This window comes from Cyclopterus lumpus, chromosome 18, assembly GCF_009769545.1.
Source record: "Cyclopterus lumpus isolate fCycLum1 chromosome 18, fCycLum1.pri, whole genome shotgun sequence".
Classification (NCBI taxonomy): Eukaryota; Metazoa; Chordata; class Actinopteri; order Perciformes; family Cyclopteridae; genus Cyclopterus; species Cyclopterus lumpus.
In genome coordinates this window covers 12,036,105-12,056,929 of record NC_046983.1, presented here as the reverse complement: position 1 = coordinate 12,056,929, position 20,825 = coordinate 12,036,105, and the positions used below count along the sequence as shown (strand labels likewise).

Below are 20,825 nucleotides of genomic sequence, written 5' to 3'. Positions count from 1 at the left end.
GGTGAGCATGCGCATTGGTGTGTGACAGTTGTCTCGCATTAAGAAGAGGCTCCTCCAGTCGCCCCGGGACATCATCGTCTGTTTGCGATGCAACACCCGCAGGAGAAGGAAACCACACAGAAAAGATACGGAGAGCGAGGGATGAGGCCCAGGAAGCAGTTGCAGCGAGCATTTGGAGAGGTGAACGAGGGACAACGTGTTACTCTGAAAAGCAAATTAGACTCTGGGGTCGGGAGAGGGGGTTAAACATAAGCAGTGAGGGGGGGGTTGAGGGAAGTGGAAGGAAAAGAAGGGTGACCAGGGGATCAGGTGTTTTGGTTAACCGCTTTTTAAGCAGGAAGAGTAAGAGGGGGGGGGGCAACAACAGCATTCTGTCCGTTTCGATTATTATCTTATTTTTCCCCTGAAATGTCACTTCCCACAGGCCTCCTATTTTATTGTGGCAAAAAGACATCCGTGGCAGGCAGAGATGGACGAAAAAACAGAGACAGTCGACTACAACAATGGTTATAAGTTACGTGTTTTTACATCCTGTTCCGGTCACAAAGGAAAACAATTACAAAAAGATTTGCTTACGTTGAAGGTTTTACAAGAAGCTGTTTTGATCTCTTCAGAGGAAAATAAAAAATAAATGCAGTCGAGAGTATGAAAAGTTGATGGAATTAAATGAACTGAAGTTGAAATTTAATTTGATTTTTTTTTTTTAAAAAGAAAAGAAAAGCGAGAGCTGCTGCTGCATGTTAATTTCCCCCCCGTCGGTCTCACCTGGTGGACTTAATGGCAACCACCAATTTTTCTTTGTGTCGAATTTTGAACGAGCGTAAAAGCAGCAGCCGGGGATTTCAGGGAGGAAAGTGGTGCTCAACGAGTTTAAAGGTCAGTGGACGTGACAGATGAGCCATGCTGGGCCTTAAAAGCACTTTGAAAGATCTTGAAATCACCCGTAAATTCAACAGGTCATCAGAAAGGATCGATGGAATATGCTCCCCATTTAAAAAAAGAAAATGTCTTCAAACACTGTGGCAGCTTTACAGAGAAACCACTTAACACTGGTTCCATTTAGAAAAGAAAAGAATAGTCCGAACAAGATTGAAGTGAAGGAATCAAGACGGAGCCGCTCTTTCAATATGCTTAATGAACAAACATCAAGTACAAATGTACTAAAGGGTCATTTGGCATCGAGCATCCAAGAGATGAGGAATGGTGGGAGCCCTGGCAACCCAGTTAAATTATTATTAGTATACGGGGAGCGTTATTAAAATGTCAATGACCCGATGTATGACAAGAAAGGCAATGAGTCACCAGTGCCACTCGGTCCGTCAGGTGGAAGGACCAGCTTGTGCAGCACTGGGGGGGGGGGGGGGGGGGGGGGGGGGGGGATACAGAAAAAAAAAACACTTAGCAATCGACGGAGAATTAGATTTTGACTAAAACCATCTAATCCATATGCTGCATATAAAAGCACGTGGCATTTAATGAGATGCACAGCAGATCATCTTACTCATCGTGTGTGATGTGTATCTGTGTGTGTGTGTGTGTGTGTGTGTGTGAGTGTGTGTACCACGTGGAATGATGCCTGGGCTCTCTGCGCTGCGGCAGCACCATCGATCAAGCGTTTATAATGTCAGCTCTATAATGAACTCACCTGTTGACACCAGATGGATGGAAGCTAGAAAAATCAATTAGCGTTCCGCCTATCGGTTGACTTACGAGATACGAGGTTCCCTCCATCCACATTGCTTTTACGTTCATAATGCATCACGCTTTGCTCATTGTTTTCATCATCCAGTTGAATGATGGTTGAACTCGGCGATCTATTAAGCAGCGAGAGTATTAAAGTTTCAAGTTCACCCGACGGCCTGCGAACGAGAAATCAAAACTTCATCTCGAACAGACAGCGGAATGTTTTTTTTTTGGGGCTGCAGCCCTACAGCGGCACCATTTGTATCCCATCTCCATATTGGCCCCATTAGCTCCCATTCCCATTCGTGTCTCTACCTTCACCGGCCTGCTGCGCCTGTGTAATGCGCTCGCTTCCGGCTCACACAGGTGGCTGAGTGGCCATTCCTCATCACACAAATGCGTTTCCACTTTCGGCGTGCCGTGGAAACATCCGCACTCTAGTTTTTATTTTATTTTTTTTGCCGTTTTCTCCCGCTGGAAATTTGTTCCTAAGGGCATGTATAAGCTGAATGGATTTTATGACCCTTGGCCTCTAACTCCCCCCCAACACGTTCTGTATTATTAGAACATGCCTGCCCTGAATTCCTGAAAAGCTGTCCGCTCCCTTCCTTCCCTCCTCGGAGCAGTAATGGGATATTTAGGCCGGCTGTGTCGGTCAGAAGCCGGACGGTGTCTGGCGGCCTGATGTTGGGTCATGCTGAAGCCAGCCAGCTGTGCAGCGGAGCGTTCCGGCCAATGTCGAATAATAACGTGGCTGAATGTGGGAGTTATGTGGTCGAGGGGGCCCGGGACGAAGCCTCTAAAGCGAACATTCAGCACACGATGGATTAGCGACTGTTGGGCCCAGAAATGGCGCACTAAGCCCCGTGTTGTCATTTTAATAATATAGTTTCCCACTTTTGCAAATCCACGAGAAAAGGACCAGAATGCATTGCAGCAGACGTTTTTATTCGGCTATTTGCCTTTAACTGTGTGAACGTGTCTTCAAGATGGTCAAAGACTGAAAAGGGCAAAGACATGTACATATATATATATATATATATATATATATATATATATATATATATATATATATATATATATTATTAACATACAACAGGTGAAACATTCTCATTGGATAATTGGTCATTCAAGGTCTTCAAATGTATTATTATAGATCCAAAGGTGGGAGTCAGGAACAACAGAACGCATATCTCCTAATGTCAGTAACTTAAAGCTCACAGGGATACAAACACCAGGCACTGCATCCATCACACGTCCCAAGTTAAAGGAAACATGACAAAGCTGCATAGTGTTGCGCAATGGCATCCCCCATGTTTAGTGTGCAGATGTGTGTATCTGTAAAGCTCCTTTTAGTTTATCCAGCATACACCAGACCACAGGGACATTTTAATGGTACGCGTGCCGAGTGAGAACCCAGTGCACACAGAGTTCAATTTCAATTCAATTCAATTCAATTCAATAGGCTTTATTGGCATGGATGTTGCAACAACAATATTGCCAAAGCACTCAAGGTCCTTGAGTTGAGAGGCTCCTCATCCAGCTGCAACCGCTTGGCCCGCAGGACACCCTTAGTCATTCTATACAAATATATGATACATTGATTCATGAAATAACCATTAAAATTGTAAGACATACAACTATCAAACACAACAACACATTTTTGTTTACAGTTCACAGGCAGTGCCTATAATACTATTCCATCTCACAATTAATATGTTTTGGATTTGTCAGAATCGGAACCATTTATTGCCAAGTATGTTGGACATACAAGGAATTTGTCTTGGCGGGTGGTGCATAACATTGCACAATAAGACAAATTCGTTCATTGACGACCACTACATACCGAAAAGGTTTCTAATTATTTTGGTAGCCCGCTCCAGACTCCATATGGTCGGGCAGGTGTCAAAACATGGCATAAATTCTAGAAATGTGTCACCCCAGGATGTAAATATCCATCTTGGGTGCGCAGTCCGGCTTGCAGCCCGCCGTGTGCTGACGAGGTGGGTCTCTGAATCACTCATGATCCTTCCTCCCTGCACCTCTCCCCACTATATATAGCGTCTTTGAAACTAGCTCAGCGGGGGGGACGAGGACCTCAGCAGTGGCATTATCCTTCAATACAATTTCCTTTGACCTTTCCTTTTTTTTATAGGGAAGCCAAATCTCCAGACACCCGAGCTCGCTCAGTAGCATGTAAGCCTAGAGCTAAAGTAAAGTCCGCTGGATGTCTCATGGTGTGCTGTGACCGACGGTGTCTGGTGTGAGCCGGGTTGGATGGTGCCGATGCATAGGACTGTGGAGAAGGGGATTTTCTTTTTCCTTTCACGAAGCTAAGAGAAATCTCCAACCAGTGTCCATACCACTAGACATTGAGGTTCCCCTCGCATGGGCTGCACTTTCTATTTGAACCTGGATGTTTGAAAGGCTTTTATTCTCACTTAAAAAAATAAGAAAATTGACCATGCGCTACGCTTTTAGAAAATACATTTAGAAAAAGCTGCAGTGCACCTTTTTGTCTTATTCCACGTCTAAATGATGGAGTGCAGCCGGGGTGGTGGTGGGGGGTGACTCTGCGTTAATACGACTGATCGCTCCCTTTAGTACCATCGCCTTCATGATCCTGCTCCGGTCGGGTCCTCCGGCTTCACGGGTTCAGCGAGGTTGTGTATGTGTGTGTGTGTGTGTGTGTGTGTGTGTGTAAAGGACAGCGTTTAGTGCATTCACCATGTGGGAAGGAACACATAAATATAGAAGATCGTTTAATAATCTGTGCGTGTGAGCGTTATGTGGGCCGAGACACTCGATTGGAAAGCGCATGATGGCCTGTGTGCGGGTGATTTTGTTAAATACTTTTTAAAAAGACGTTTGGTTAGATGGAGAGACTGAATGTAATTAATGCGGGCCGTGTAGACACCTTGGCAAGGCTCTCTGAGAGCCACTCATAAATCGAGCATGCTACAGGGAGAGACAGGAGTAAGGGTCAGCCGAGGCCGAGAGAGAGAGGGGGAGAGAGAGAGAGAGGGAAAGAGAGAGAGAGAGAGAGAGAGAGAGAGACGGAGAGACGGAGAGGACAGCTTTCCTCTTCTCCCTTTCTCTCCCCGGTGTGGCCATCTGTATAGAGTGCGATTAATCATCCCGTATCCCCAGACATGGCAAGCCGATGCTGCGACACTCAAAGCCTGTGTGTGTGTGTGTGTGTGTGTGTGTGTGTGTGTGTGTGTGTGTGTGTGTGTGTGTGTGTGTGTGTGTGTGTGTGTGTGTGTGTGTGTGTGTGTGTGTGTGTGTGTGTGTGTGTGTGTGTGTGCGTGTGTGTGTGTGTGCGTGTCTAAATATCACACTCGTTCTTGTGTGGCTTTGTTTGGGTGTGAGTCTAAATTCTCCAGCCAAGTATTTGTCTGTGTGTGCACGTCCTGTGCTCCTTCTGCAGCCGTGTGTGTGTGTGTGTGTGTGTGTGTGTGTGCACGCGCATTGTCATTCATGACACATTCTATTTGTTTACCGTTGTGCCTCCGACGGTTCCGTCCAGTCCCCGTGGCAACCAGGCAACGTCGATGGTGTTAATTAGCGACATGTGTCCCAAACGGTCTGCTTAACTGCAGAGTGGTGAGGGAGAGGGGCACATTGGGGTGGGGGGGGGGGGGTAGTTGAGAAGAAAAGAGGGATGGCGGGTAACAACTTTCTCTTCAAAATTATGCAAATACGTTTTTTTGTAGGAAATGTAATGCAGCCCCCCCCTTCCCATTTTTTTTATCACCATTAATGTTGAATTCATCTGCAAACATTCACCGTCGGTGCATTTCATCCGTGTTGTGTTAAGGCAACTCAAAGAACTTTGTAAAGATATTTGAAAAGTCAACTCCACCTTGAAGGATGAGATGGGACTGTGGCTTCTTCCATATTTAAGCAAACACCACAATCTCCCGTGCTTTGTGCTATCCGACTGACCTTTTCCCTGTGACTTTCTGTCACACTTTCTGGATTACTCAGTGCGGCATTTACTTTTCCTCCTCAACATATCTGGCAAAGCAAATGAGTCGTGCATGAAGGTATTTGGACGGAGACGGGGTTGAGAGAGAAAGTAGAGGAGTGGGGAGGGTGAAATGGAGTTGGAGGATTCATTCAATAGTTTGCAAATAGCTGGTGATTTTTTTTTTCATGACGGGTATTGAAGGCAGAGAAAGGAGGGATTAAGCTTCTGATGAATGAGGAACAGAGGGATGAGATGGTAGGACAGAAGAGAGGGGGGTGAGCAGGGAGAGAGTTGGAGGAAGGATGACGGACACTCGAGTGTAGAAAAAAAAAAAAAAAAAAAAGGCGCCCATCTTCCACAACGGATGACTTTAAAATGCTTGTTTTTGCCCCACCACCGCCCCAAAGGTATTCCAATTACAGTGATGAAAAGAGGATAAAAGCGTAACATCCTCACATTGGCCAACGCCACTCTTTTATCACTCGCATTCCTCTTTCAGGGCTTACTTTATTTCCTCACTTGCTATTTTTCTCTTATTGTCAAAGACGAGGAGAAGAGAAGGACAGCAGATTGGAAGAGAAAACGCAGTTAAAGGTCAAGTAAACATCAAAGTGTTCCATTTCAGGGTTTGAAGCCTAATTCATGCACTAGTAGCTCCGTCACTGCGGAGCAAGGGTGCTATTATACAAGCATAACCATTGGGGTCACGATTGAGTAATATACTACTCTTCCTTTACGAGCCAGTTGGAGGTCGATATGACACAAAGTAGACTCTGGATGTAACATATGAGACGCATAATGATGAGATGAAGAACGTTTGACACACACAGCTTTATCAGTTTGAGGCCACTTACATTATTATATGTTTACCGCTCTCAAACTGTGGACAATAACGTTAACAATGACCAAAGCAGCTGGGTTCCCCTCTACTGTAATTCCCTCATCTAGTAATTAAAGGAAGAGTGTCACCATGTCAGTCAAACTTTTTTTTTTATTAACTGAGAAGCTGGGAATACCTGAGAGGGATGGGGAAAGTGCTGAATCTAGAGAAATATGATCTGTGATGGGACTCACAGGAAGGGGAGGATGATTAGTGACTTGCAGGAAGTAAAAATGAAGATAATAATAAGGGAAAGAAAAGGATATCAATAGCCGAACGAGGAATCGAGAGAAGCAGGCAAGTAAGGAACCGACTTGAGCAAAAAGGAGAAAAACACTTTTTTCCGGTTGTGTGTAACAAAGCGCTTGTGAAGGAGGAAGTAAGAGAGAGGGAAGAAAGGCAGAGAAGGCTGAGGAGATATTTTCGGGGTGAGTAGAGAGGAGAGACGGTGAAAAAGGGGGATGAAACAAGGGATGTGGAGGACGGGCAGGAAGGGAAACTTGCGAGGGCCGTAAAATGCTTTCCAGCAAAGAAATAGGTCAGGTCGCTGGAGTTAATTAAGATACTGGGATGACAAAAATAAGTGGGAGCAACTTTATATGGGGGAGATGGAGGAGCAAGACGAGGATGGAGTGAGCCCGAAATCGAGGGCAAGTGAGTGATCTTGGAGAGGTTGGCAGGAGTCAGAACCCAGGAGTGATGGAGGAGAATTGGGACATATTTTGGGCTTTCTGGCCAAACTGTAGTGCTTCAGCTCCTCCACTTGAGCGGGTTGATTATAAGCTTTTCCTCAAATTACAGTCTTCACGACTAGTAAGCCTTTTGGTAAAGGTTAACCCTCAATACTAATGCGTCCGAGACGGGTGGAGCGGGATGACGGGGAAAGGGCGGAGGAGGAATCGCATGGCAGCTGGAAGGTGGCTGTAGAGATGGGAGAGCGCTGATGAGGTCGCGAACACACGCGTCAGGGCCGAGGTCCCCGCCTTCACCCACTGGCAGGGAGAGAGAGAGACGGGGAGGGGGAGGATGCTAAACGAGGACGACCCGGCGCTTTTTGGAGTGCACTGGAAGCCAAAGTGAATGTTTGTCACGATGTCGGGCTAATGCATGACGTGTCAACACGCAGCCATTTCCCCAGCCGGGGTATGAGAAACACGCCAAATGTATCATTCTCCCCTGCTGGCGATGCAGTTTGAGGACGAGGAGACGGGATAAGGGGCTTGTTTATGCCGGTGCCCCACATAATAGTACTAATATGTTTTAATCAGTCTGAGCCCCCGGGGGCCGGCGAATACATTTACTCATTTTGGGTTTCCAATGTAACAGGAATGCTAATATATTTTAAAGATCCTGAGCCTCGGGGGTGTCGAGACTGGATTGACTCAGTTTGGGTCCTAACTTACCATAATATTTAAAAGGAGACACCAGAAGTTTAAATGTCCGTGGGAGGGTTTGGGGGGGGGGAGTTTGAGAATAACTTGTGTTGCAATAAACAGATCGTGTGAAAAAGTGACTGAACATGCAACGGACTGCAGTATGTCACTATATCGGTTTCATAATCACCTTCACCAGGAGCGCCACAACTTCCCATTTTGTCCATCTCGGTGTTTAATTGAGGTTTTGGGTTCTTATGTGTATCCGTCTTGTTCTTTTAATCACACAGCCTCTGTAATAAAGATTTTGTATATACAGGTATGTATATATTTTTCTTTTAGGAATTCAGTCCATTTCTTGTGGATGGTATTTGGAATATCTGTGCGACAGGTGGATTCACACCTTAAGGAGTATCGGTGCACAGTTCGACAGCATTCTGCAAGACAAAGCAGCTCATTGGGACGCTGCAAGATGTAAACAATCAGTTATTGATGATGATTCATAATCACTTCTTTAACCTTTTAACCATTTCTCCTCGCGACCCAGTCGAATCCGCATTAGAAGAGTTTTCATAAGAGAAAATGAACTTCTCCCCCATCCATTCAGTGGGGAAATGGCAGCCATAACTTCCGCCACTGTCCATAGAACAATCTCATTGGACGGACTTCATGCAGTTCAGCCCTTTTTTGGAGTCTAATCAATTTAATTGAATTGGACCTGGCATCAGAAACCTGGCATCAGAAACCTGGCATTAGAAACCTCGGCCCTGACTTTAGGTTTGTCCTCATCTGAAGCTGTGGCCGAATAAATTGACTGGATGCGAGTCTTGATGAGATGAGCGTACTAGTATATTTGAGCAGCAGCAGTGTGTTTTAGGAGCCCCCTGGGAGAGAGAGTCAACATCCACTCAGTGCCGCCATCCAACTGAGAGCTGCAGCATGTTTCAAGGAGGCGGGCTCTCGGGGTGTCAGAGGCTCGCTGCGTTTAGTTTAGTGCTTCCCCACGTAACATGGGTATTAGGATTTAATGAGTCAGGGCTCCAGGGCGAGAGACACTCTATTTACATTGTTGTCAGTTGTCAGCTGATGTAAAACATGCTTTTTAAAATATAAGTACTGGCAGGGGCTGCAAAAAAACCCCCCACAAAAAACAATTCCAAAGCTACACTTATGGCGACCACCACCACCACCACGGTAGTCTCAGGCAGAAGATGAAGAGAGGGACACGGAGATGGGAAGGATGAATAATGGATAGCATACAGGGAGGAAGGGGTAATGAGGACAACTGTGCTCGAAGGGCTTTAAATCCACACTTGGTTTTAGCACTCGCTGCCACTGACCACCTCATTGGTTGAGGTAAAGAAACAGAGGGAGTCACGGATGGAAGAACAGACGAGACAAAGTCCGGAGGAAGGTAAGAGGAGCTAACGGTGCCGGTGGTCTTCGCGTGGCACATCGGGAACGAAACAGAAAGTCAAAGAAGGTGGCAGAAAGGCAAAGATAATGAGGACTCTTGTGTCTGGAGGAATTGGAGTCGACGTGTTGGAAAGTCATTTAAAAATGCACACACCAACAAACACCCGCTTCAGCTGGCGTCCTGCAGTCTAATGATGTCAGTTTGTTGGAAACCTCGTCCAAAATGTGCAATCGGTGACCGTTTCCGTCTCATCTACTGGCTCCGTATATATATATATATATATATATATATATATATATATATATATATATATATATATATATGAGAAAAAACTGTCGGTGAGCAGAACACAACTTTGCTTGACAGACTTGCGGGCAGGTCAGAGATCAGATCTCTGTCCGTCCAGAGAAAAGCTCACTTTTGATGTGAGAGTGAGGTCGTCCTTTGATGTGCTCGGTGCCCAGCAACAACCTGGCTTGGGCGTACCTGAAGGCAGTGAGACAGACAGTTTTCTTTGTTCATGCACACATGAAATAAACACATACCTGTAATGCACATCACACAACGTTCCCGTGAGTGTCACAGCGGGACGAGAACGAAGGGAAAACCACTGAGATGAAAACAGGGGGGGCCATGGATCAGGGATGGAAACGGTAATGTGTTCTCCCAGATGTGCACGCGTTCACCCCTGGACGGATCCACTGGTGGTTTTGATTAGAGAGCGAAATGAGTGCATGAAGTAAGAAGGCAGAGATGGTGACGCAATGATACATTACTGCAGTGGTAGATCAAGGCTCTGGCATGATGATCAAAGTGCTTTTGTCCTTGTTGGAGAATAAAGAGACACGCACAAGGACACGGACCTCGCTGCAGACACACACACACACACACACACATCCACAGCTTTACGTTCACACAAATCCATCACATCATCCATATCCAGTTTCCTTTTATCCCTCACAGGCTAATTCATTAGTTTCACTGATAAAAGAAGAAGTGTAGCTCATTAATTTCACCCCCTTTGTAGTGTGTGTGTTCGAGCAGAGGGAGCCAGGCGCAATGGTCATGAGCAAAAATTAGACGGATCGAAAATTAATTTAGCGGCGTGCATATTTATGAATATAATGCTGCGCACGTGTAATGCCATTTTCCAGAAATGGGAGGACGTGGGGGTTTGAGATGGATGGAGAGGAGATGGAACATCATCATTTTGGAATGGAGCAAAGAGGATGTATGAAAGGGTGTTCAGGACTAGTATGTTTACATGTGAGCAACATGCAAGGCGAGAGGGTTGAGGCAGAGTTTGAGCTGAAAAGGATGCGTATGGAGACCCACGAAGGGCAAGTTGGAGGTGAAACTGAGGCAATATTGCAAAGAAACACCTGGTGAGCTGGAACTCACCAACCGGTGGTGGACGAGAGACAAAGGGGAGGGGAAAGAGTTAGATGAGGGAGGATTAAGAGGGATGAAGCGGTACCTGAGGACACAGGAGCAGTGTCGAAGCGAAAGGCAGATAAAGAGAGACTGAGGAGAGACTGAGGAACAGGAATACAAAATAATACTTAAACAGCAAGATTACCTCCTGCTTTTGTCACACTTTAATTATAGTATATCTTTTCCATGGCCGGTCAAGAAAAGAAAATGTCTTTCAATATATTCTGATGATTCATCAGAAGTGTTTTTAACAGTATATGATGGGAAATATATAGTTTTTTGGGGTTTTTTGTATAAAGGTTCTATTGCAAGAGTAGCATTGTTACTTATATAACAGAAAAATGTGCTGAAGCTGCAAAATCACCCCTCCTTTTGTCAATGATGAATTATATTTCCACGCTAGTCGATATTTGAATGATACATTTTCCGTGGGGTTTTGTGCAACGGTGGTCATTTGTTTTAATAAATGGTTGTTAAAAGTGTTTGACATTTTAAATGGAGTATGAAATATGATTTGCAGGGCTAAACGTTGTGTTTTCTTTCATTGTGACCGGTGGGTCTGAAAGAAAGAAGAATACGTTTCCCTTGCGTCGTAATTGAGTGTGCAGCTTAGTAGTGTGTCAACATAACGTTGTAGGAGACCGCATTGCTGGTAAACACATGTAGGCTCAATGGAGCATTTGTTTTGGTCAGCTGTCACCAGCCACCATGTTCTTTGACATGCTCCTATGGAGTGGGCATGAATGTAGTCTGGCTACAAATAAATCTAGAGGGTTACAGCGAGTCTGAAAGCCCAAGATGATTCTTGGTAGAGGAAGGAAAGAAGCAGTTTCCTGCCTCTGAACTCTCTCTCTCTCTCTCTCTCTCTCTCTCTCTCTCTTTTCCCACACACTCCATCCCACTGGGAGCTCTGATTTAATGAAGGGGATGGCAAGTCGTTATATGGATCGCACAAACTCATGCCCCCAAACCTGCACCGATCGCGCCCATGCCTTACCCCCTTCTCTCTTCCGGCTACTTTCCCTTTCCTAAAGGTCGTCTTACTTGACCTTTTGCTTGTCATATATCGGTTTGTGCTGATGTCTCTTCTAATACGCATTTGCGTTTCTCCTTTAACTTAATCTTGTATTTTCCCGTAAATGGGAAGTAAACAACATGGAAGTAAACAGGAAGTAGATTGGTTGCTGAGTTCCACAGTTTCATTGTTCATCCTCTTTAATATTAAAATGTCGTGCTTGATACTTCACATCTTCCACTATAATCTTCCTTTATACGCACACAGATAGTTATCGTGGAGTTATGGGTATTTTTCAAACTTAGTAAAAAGGCTGCAGGTATTGCTCTCGCTCTCTCTCTCTCTCTCTCTCTCGCTCACACGTCAAATGTGCTTTAAAATGAACACTTGCATATCTAAGTTTACCGGATGGCGGGTCGATGAATCTGGTCAACACGTCTCTCACTCGTTTCCTCGGTTGCGTTGTCTGTTTATTGCACTCGTAGATCTGCTGCTGGCTGAAGTCGTACTGGAGAGCGTTCATGCTTTTGTTCGTTTACAGTTTCTTTGTTAACTTCACTAGTTGTGCAGAACAAAACAAAGCATTAATAAGAAAAGTTCTCCATTTGGTGTCCATCAGTAGTAGAATTAGTAGAATTATAAAAGGATAATACAGCTGCTGGCTTAGACAACAAGGCCAGTAGCGCTTGTTGTCCGTGTGGCAACGAATCGCTGGAAGACCTGGCTGCTTGTTTGGGTCATGTGACAGGGGCGCGAAGAATCGGGGGAAGGACGGCGAAGACCCCGATCAAGTAGGGAACGCCAGTGTCTACCTTATCATTTCCAAACTTATGCTGTTCGGCCTGGAGTTTCCAAACCTATCCGGCTCTGGGAGCGTTTTTTTAAACTCCTGTTTTTGGTGCCCTAAAACTCCGGATTAGTGTAAACGCGGCGAAAGATCTGCATTTCTAAATGGAAACGTCGCGGTGTGGCTGAAGCCTTAGTCGCGCTCGCTCTCACCCCATTGCTTGTCAACGTCTGCTACCTTGGCTCGCTATTTGTGTTCGACTGGGCTACGATGCTCCGTGTTCTTTGTCAATTCCCCACACGCCTCCTTCAACTTTGCTCAGTTTCTCTGCCTGTCATGTATTTTTTTTTTTTAATCCCTTTGAGATCGGCAAGTCTTTGCTAGTTCAGCTTGGCTTGACAATAAAACCGTTGAACTCTGCGTGTGTCGGGGGGGGGAAGGAGGAGAAATAAGAGATGAGGGGGACCAATACAGGTTCAGTCATGGCGGGGGATGAGAAGCCCTCGCTTGGGATGAGGAGCATTTGGAAAAGGAGGAATGAGATCAAAGATACGGAGTGAATAAAAAATATGAATATCACAGATCTGCCAACTCGTCTTGAGATCAGCACGTACAGTACAAAACGCTCCACTGTTATGTTCTCTCTCTCTCTTGCGGGCTTTATATATGGCTACGTAGGATTTAAATAATGCTAATGATCGTGGATTTGCAATCAGCAAAAAAGACAGAAACTGAAGTAGTTAGGAAGGGAACGCTGGCAGGGACGTGGAGGGAGAATAAATATGGTGCAGCGAAGGAAGGGAAGCGAGACTAGGAGGGAGGGAGCAGTGGAGGTGTAGTGACCTACTTAGCGAGAAACGGATGTTGAGAGAGAGAGAGAGAGAGGATGCAAAGAGCTAGAGAAAGAGAGTCTGCCATGTTGTATTGTCTGCTTGCTATGAGGACCCCACATGTCCACATGGACACCTATACAATGCTCAAACCACACACAACCCTCACACAGATAGCAGTATTTAATTGACCCCCCCCCCCCCCCCCCCCCCACACACACACCTCCCCCCTCTCTAATTGTCTCACACTGGTGTTACTTCTGCCTGTTTGGGCTTAACGACAACACAAGTGTAGTCCCGCAGGCCAACACTGGCAGGTGTATAATACGTCTCACTGACCACATGTCGTCTCAGCCCTGTGAGTTTTTACGGTCCTGCGTGTGTGTGTGAAAGAGAGTATGAGACCGGGAATGAAGGCTGAGTTTGGGTGAAGATACCCCAGTTGTCCCATTTAAACGATTATGATATATATATATTTATTTCAAGAGAAACGGACAAGCTGCCTGTGTCACTTGTTTTGATAAAACACGCTCTACATTTACGTTCCAGGGCCCAGGAACGCGAGCTACTCTCACCTGGCCACGGAGGGCCAGCGTTCCACGGAGAGGGCCCATGAAGGGATTCTCCATGAAAAAGTTTCCGGTTTATTATGAGATCGTGGCGGGCCGGATATGACCGCTTTTGACTGTTAATATTGTTCCAAATCATCACTGAAAGTCATGCTTTTGGGATTGCCAAAAAAAAAAAGGAACGAATGCTCCAATATTTTTGATTGAACAGCCAAATATACTGACTCATTGACGGGTATAACATCATTACCCTAATTTATTCTCTTTACGAATATCGCAAATGAGAGTTTTAGCGCTCACATTTTTGGATTTCGGTTGAGAGTTGTTTATTTTAACTAATATTTTTAGCCCATACGAATAACATGTATGAATTCTGAAAATGGGCGTATAGTTCCTTTTTAAGTAAATTATAGAAAAACCATAAAGCAATGCAGTTGTGTAATTATACAATGTGCAGTCCTTGTAACCATATTTTACTTAATAGTTTTCAGTTGTAAAATGATATGTTGAATCGTAAAAAAAATCTTTGTGTATGGTAATTAAATGCTAAAGTATAATGTGAGCTTTTTAATGGTGTTATGAAAGCTGGCTGTTGGGGTCGGACCATTAAGCAATGTGAGTCACAACTGGGAAGAAATGGCTTACATTGGCTTTTATTCTGTCTATTGACCTTTAAAACCAGCACTCTTATGTTTTTGTTATACTGTACCAACAGTAACATGCCATTGATTTTAATAAGCTTATTTTGGGCAGTTTAATATTCTAATTAGAAGACCTTAAATAATGGCTTTCTGTTGAGTTTCATTGATATAATAAAATATATGTTCTTACATACACAAGGGTTATTATAGATTATATGAAGAGCGTCAGGGGAATGTAATCATTCTTTGTTAAACATTCATGTCACAAATACCCTAAATGGTTATACACATGCATATTGATTGATTGTGTGTGTGTGTGTGTGTGTGTGTGTGTGTGTGTGTGTGTGTGTGTGTGGGGGGGGGGGCTGGTTAATAACACAGCACCACTGCAGCTCCATTCCTCAATGCAATCACATGTCGATTTTTTTGACGCGACGTTGTGTATCGCGTATTTAAATAAGGAATTTGGCAGCTGGATCCACATGGATGCAATATTCAAGACACGGAGGGCAACAGGTAGTTTAAAGAGCTGAGAGGAAATGAGCATTTAAAAAGCGTCAAAGAGGGAAGGACTTCTGGGTTAAGGTGAGGAAGAGCGGTAGCCTCCAGAAACGCTTTGCGTCACCGCGAGGAAGATGGGGAGTGACTTGGCAGCGCTGATGGAAGTTAGAAGATGGTTTGAACTTTTAGGTGAGCCCGAAGGGAGGGCGAGGGGAGACGAGCCAGAGCAATGGCAAAGGTTTCCACCGGAGGCGAAGAAATGCCAGGCGCAGAAGGAAAAAGACAATTTAGTAAAAAAATAAAATGCATTCCTTTTAATATTGCACAAGGCACGTGGAGGATAACATGCTACAGGTGTATAACAGGGATGTGAGACGAGTCTAAGAATTTAGAGCCATGCGGGAGCTTCTGTGAAAGTATGATTCGGCTCTGTGGCCATTTTACCTGAATTATGCACACAATGGCAATGCTTAATTATGCAGGTATGAAGCAAATTATTTGGCAAATTAATTTTTTCATTCGCTAATGGAGCTGGATAATAATACGCAGGGGTGATCACCAAAATGATTCTAATTTCATCTTGTGGGAAATTCAGTGGATGGCAAAACCCCAAATGTCATCCTCATGAAAGGGCGAGAAGGAAAAGTCCTGGAATGACCAGCTCCAGTGGGAATCGCCCTCTGGGGACCATAAATATCAAAATCAGATTTCATTGAAAATAGCAGGCTGGACAAAAGGGGTCGACCGACTGGCTAGTTTAGCCACTCGGCCATGTAAAAGCTGCGAGTATGCACGGCAATAAAGTTTAGTTTGAATTACGCTCACAGGTTATGTTGCTGCTGTGGACTTAAAAATTCATAAAGATGTAAAAAAAAAACAAAAAAACAAAACGAAAGAGGAGCTATGAAGGTCGTATGCGGACGTCACAGAACTTCTAAGTTTTTTTAATTTTTTTTATTGCTCTGAGGACACTCATCAAGCTTTCTATATTTAAAGATTGAGACGGCAGTTCAATCTGCAGTGTCCCCGAGCTGCTGAAGCTCTGAGACCTTTTTCCTGGATGGGGCGCTGTCATGTTAGAGGTTTTCCTCTCACGACCGGACCCGGGCTCTATTTAGACGGTTGAGATGTCACCGGCTGCTCGCCTGAACCCGCGTGCACGGGCTCAGACATCCGGTGCGGCAGTGTGCTTTCAAATGCTCGGGAAGTCTGCGCGTGTGAATTTGTTTTGTGCCCGTCCATCCATATCATGTATCTCATCTTGAATCAGCCGCTGTGTGGCACGGCCGGAGGTCCATTCTGCGTCTGGACAGCTTGTGTATCGGCTACGTGTTCTCGGCCCGCCTCCGACGCCCCAAACGGCTTGTGTTCCGGTCACAGACATCTGCTTTCTACCGACTCTGATGTTTGATACTCTGACAGATAACGCCCTCTGTGTGGTTATTCTGCGCATGCGTTTGCGTCTCTGCTTTGTGTGCGAGACGCAACATGAAGATCTTAGACTGACTTTATTTTTTAGCAACTGGGCACTTACAGCTGTGTTTTTCACCCCCCCCCCCTTTCTTAATTAGGAAGACGAGGGAGACGAGTGGAGTAGAGATGTAAGAGGGAAATTAGAAGGGAATGTGTAATGAGGAATTGCAGAAAATGGGGAAAGAAATGAGTGAAGGGAAAGAGAGGGTTCAAGCGATGGCAGGTGAAAAGCACGGGCGGTGAGAGGCTAGCCGTGGAGAGGAGACGTGAGGAGGGAACAGGAGTGGAAATGAAAGGAGGCGGAGGGAGAGAGGATAAGCAAGAGGGAAGGAGTGGAGGCGAGGCAGAATGAACGATAATTGATAGAAAAATTCAGAGTGCGAGAACATGAAAAGGAGGGAAAAACCAGAGAGCAACGGAGATCCTCTATCGCTCATTAGGGTCATTATACCTCCGTCTGGAGCGCACACACACACACACACACACACACACACACACACACACACACACACACTGAGGATTAAAAGGAGAAGCCAATTTAGTCTGGTATCAAAAAATGAACCTTTTGATGAAAGGCGACGAGAGACTGAAAGGAGGGCTTGTGCTGCTGTGTGTGTGTGTGTGTGTGTGTGTGTGTGTGTGTGTGTGTGTGTGTGTCCTACCCCCCGTAGAGTGTCAAAGTAGTCAGAACTTAGTCATGCATATTATTTAGTTATGAAGGACACGCACATGCAAACATACTTTGAGCCTTGGCCTGTAATTGCACTGCTGGTGGTCTACTCAGTCAGAACATGAAATGCAGGCAGGAAGGAAATAGTTTCATATGAAGTAAGAATGAAAGGATAAATAAAGCAACGGGTGCCCGAGGGACTCGGGCACAAAGCAGGAAAAGGGAGAGTGAGGTAGATTATGGTTTTGTGAGATGAGAAAGAAATCAAATTTGAGCCTGGAAAGGGAATGAAGGTGAAATTGAAATGGAAGAAGCCAATGGTTGTGGAATGGTTGTATTTTGTATCCAAGTACTCGATAGGCGGTTGTGGACTGCCGGGCAACCTTTGGAGAAGCAGCTTCGGAGAATACGGAGTCAGCAGAACCCGAGAGGGGGTGAAAACAAGTGTTGCGGTCCGGAAATTGACCATGTGGTATACAGCCTCATATTCTAGAGCGAGAGAGAGAGAGAGAAAGAGAGCTTCATGTATTGACATCATCGTTTCCTTTTCCATAATAAAACCATAAGACAAAAAAACAAACAAAGTCAAATTAATTTAGCTTAAAAGGGTATAAAATCACACCAAAATTGAGTCCTTTCATACACCACTAATTCAAAATGTCTCCAGATAATGAAATTGGATCGGTCATGCCTCCCTTGTTTCTAGCTTTGGGAGCGACTTGGGACTTGGGGGGAAGATTTGGGAACGGCTTTTAATTAAAGCGAGACCAATAAGCCAGGCCCCGGCTGTCAGCGGCGCATTGGTCACCAGTGAGGACGGCTGAAGATGCTCCCCATCGAGCCGTTAAGTCACAGGGGAGGTCTCCGTAGCCCGGGTGTCTGTGCTGTGTGATGGAGTGAGGAGCCCACTGTAACCATCCACTTCAGGCATCGGTTCCCCATTCGATGTGATCGGGGGGGGGGGGGGTTCAATACGAAAGCAGATGGATGTAACAGATTGGTGACCTTCATGGGGGTCCTGAAAAAGCCAACAGGAAGGGGACACATGATCGACATGAAAAAGCACGGCCTTTATGCGTATAAACAACATGCATATGCAGATTGTATATGTAGACTTTTGTAAGCAATTTGTAGCATTCTCCCTAATTTACCGGACAGCAGTCGATGGTGGACATGCGCTTCCATCTACTGGTTAGATTTACAGTCTCGTGGGTTGAGCCAAGCCAAGGATAATGCATGTCTCAATTACTGACATCCAGCCAGTTAATCTCAGCCTCTGACAACAATCGACTTTGTGGACACGGGAGGATTCCACGGGGACACTAGTGGGCTGCTTTAGGTAATGACTGGAAAATGAGTCCTCGTTCCAGCTCTTTTCACACAAGCTACCAGCGTGAAATACACGCACACCTGTTTGCTTCTTTTGTTGTCCAGGGTGCTGAGTCCAAAAAAATATATCGGTTTTCTAAACTGCTGGGAAAGCAATCAGTGATCTTGAGACGTCGCGTTCGGTGCCGTGCGATTGTTTCGCTCGCGCTGCGCTGCAGTTGTACAACATTCCAAGTAATCGCAATATCCAGCAGGAGAACAACGCCGTGCTTGAAACGGAGTGTTGCGCAATGTGCCGTCCCCTCGGCGGCGAACATGGATCCCCTTTTTAGGTTAGGCGTAACATCAAGGTGTTATTTTTCACACACATGCAGAAAAATGGAATTAATATTGCAATTGTGCTTATGTGCATGTTTTGAGTGAGTGTGAAAAGAGGTGAGAGACCAGCTCGTCCTGTGCTGCATACAAACATGTCTGCCTCTCCTCACACTGTCACCGATTTCATTGATTCATAGTGGTCACGTACTATTCAGTTGTAATATAAATATTTAGTCGGGATGAAATGTAATAGAATATAATTTTTTTGGGGGGGGGGTTTGAAATTGCGGTGAACACATTGGCTCAGGGGGCTCGGCCAGCATTCCCATTCAAACTGCACGGTGCAGTTACATGAAACATCCTCGTCAACCGAGACGGCAAGACACCCAGTTTGGAAGGACACGAGTAATTAAAGGGCAGATGTGTTCAGGGCCTGATGTGTTCAGGGGCTGCCCCATAAACTGTCACCGAGCTCCTTGGGAGTCGACCCACTTCCCGCATTTAGCAGCGCAAGGAGAGGAAGTAGAAAAAGGTGGTTTCGGAGACTCGAGAAGCTGGGAAGTGGGAAGCTTTGCCACCGTTTCTCGTGTCAAACGGGGACAGACAAAAGCGGGATTTTATTTTTATTTTTCCGTTTGTCTCGCTGCTTTTCGAACCCTCCCCGGAGACACAACGGCGTAGCGTTTCCACCATTTCGACTCTCGAGCACCATTTTTTTTTTTTTTCTCTTCGAGCGTCAGGTTTTTGTCCCCCTCAAAAACACCGATTACCAGCAGACAAACTTTACCCTTCTTCCGTCCTCGCGTCTGTCCTCGCCGTCTCGCTTCCCTGCCTCGACTCACCCACAACGGCTCGACTTCAAGCATTAACATGGCACTTATATCCTGTCCTCGAACTCCTCTCCGTGTGTTCTTCTGTCTCCTTCCCTTTATCGCTCTCCTTACCTCCCCGTGCCTCTGCCGCTCTGGCTGCTCCTCGGCCTCCCTAATTGGTGCGCTATCAGTCGGAGCACCGATATCGCTGTCACTTCCTGTCTCGGCGCTTCTTACAGGCAGCGCATGCTGTCTCGCTCCTTCCTCTCCATACATTAGCATCAAGCCTATGCGCGCTGTCTTTGAGCGCTGTACACAATCAACACCTGACAACAACAAAGGGAGGAATGAGGGTTGGGCCAAAGTCAGTGAGGAAGGAAAGGTTAAGGATGGAGGAGTGGGGGTGGTGGTGGGGGGGGGGGGGCTGTAATGTGGACATGCAGAGCAAAGGGGAGAGGAGAAATGAATTAAGTGGCAAATGGCTCGGAGAGTTTTCAGTGTTATTAAAAAACGCTAACTAACTGTGAATCCTGGTCTTGGGTCCACTTAAGGTGCCGGAGGATTAAGGCCATTAAGACGTTACGGCTCCTTTTTGGGTTTAGAAATTAACAAAACATCTGGTTCAGTGGTGTGCTGGAAGCCACCAAAGACCCATATTCAAGGTGGTTTTAACCCCCCATTTCTCCGAGTTTTTTTTATTTAATGGAAAAGCAAGCAACGCCGTAGTGAAATATAGGAAAAAGACATCTTCTACCCACAGCATGTGGCCGAGTTCGGCGAGGCAGCGAGTCATTCATCATCCAAATATTCACTGATTGGTCCAGTACAAACCTGCCAGGGCGGAATCCATTTTCAATTGGATTTTTCCCCTGAAACTTAAATCTCGCAGTTAAAGCGGCGCTCGGGAGTTTCATTGCGAGTCTTTTGTCACGGATTGGGACGAACCCTGTTTATTATCACGGAAGCTAATACGATCTGCGATGCGGACGTGGACACAGTCCGGCTTCAGAGTCCTGAACGAAACCCCAAAGTAATGTCGGTCGACCGAAGAGAGAGAATCGGGAAGTATGACAGAGTCCGGGAGTTGTTTTTCAGTCGATGCCCTGGAACAACAACACAA

At 45.6% G+C, this 20,825-nt stretch overlaps 1 protein-coding gene across 1 annotated transcript in view; it reads left to right on the top strand.

The window, feature by feature from the left end:
* The window catches only part of pcxb (pyruvate carboxylase b), a 243,787-nt gene that overhangs the window by 85,561 nt on the left and 137,401 nt on the right, over window positions 1-20,825 (top strand). The gene's annotated exons all lie outside the window — the stretch shown is intronic.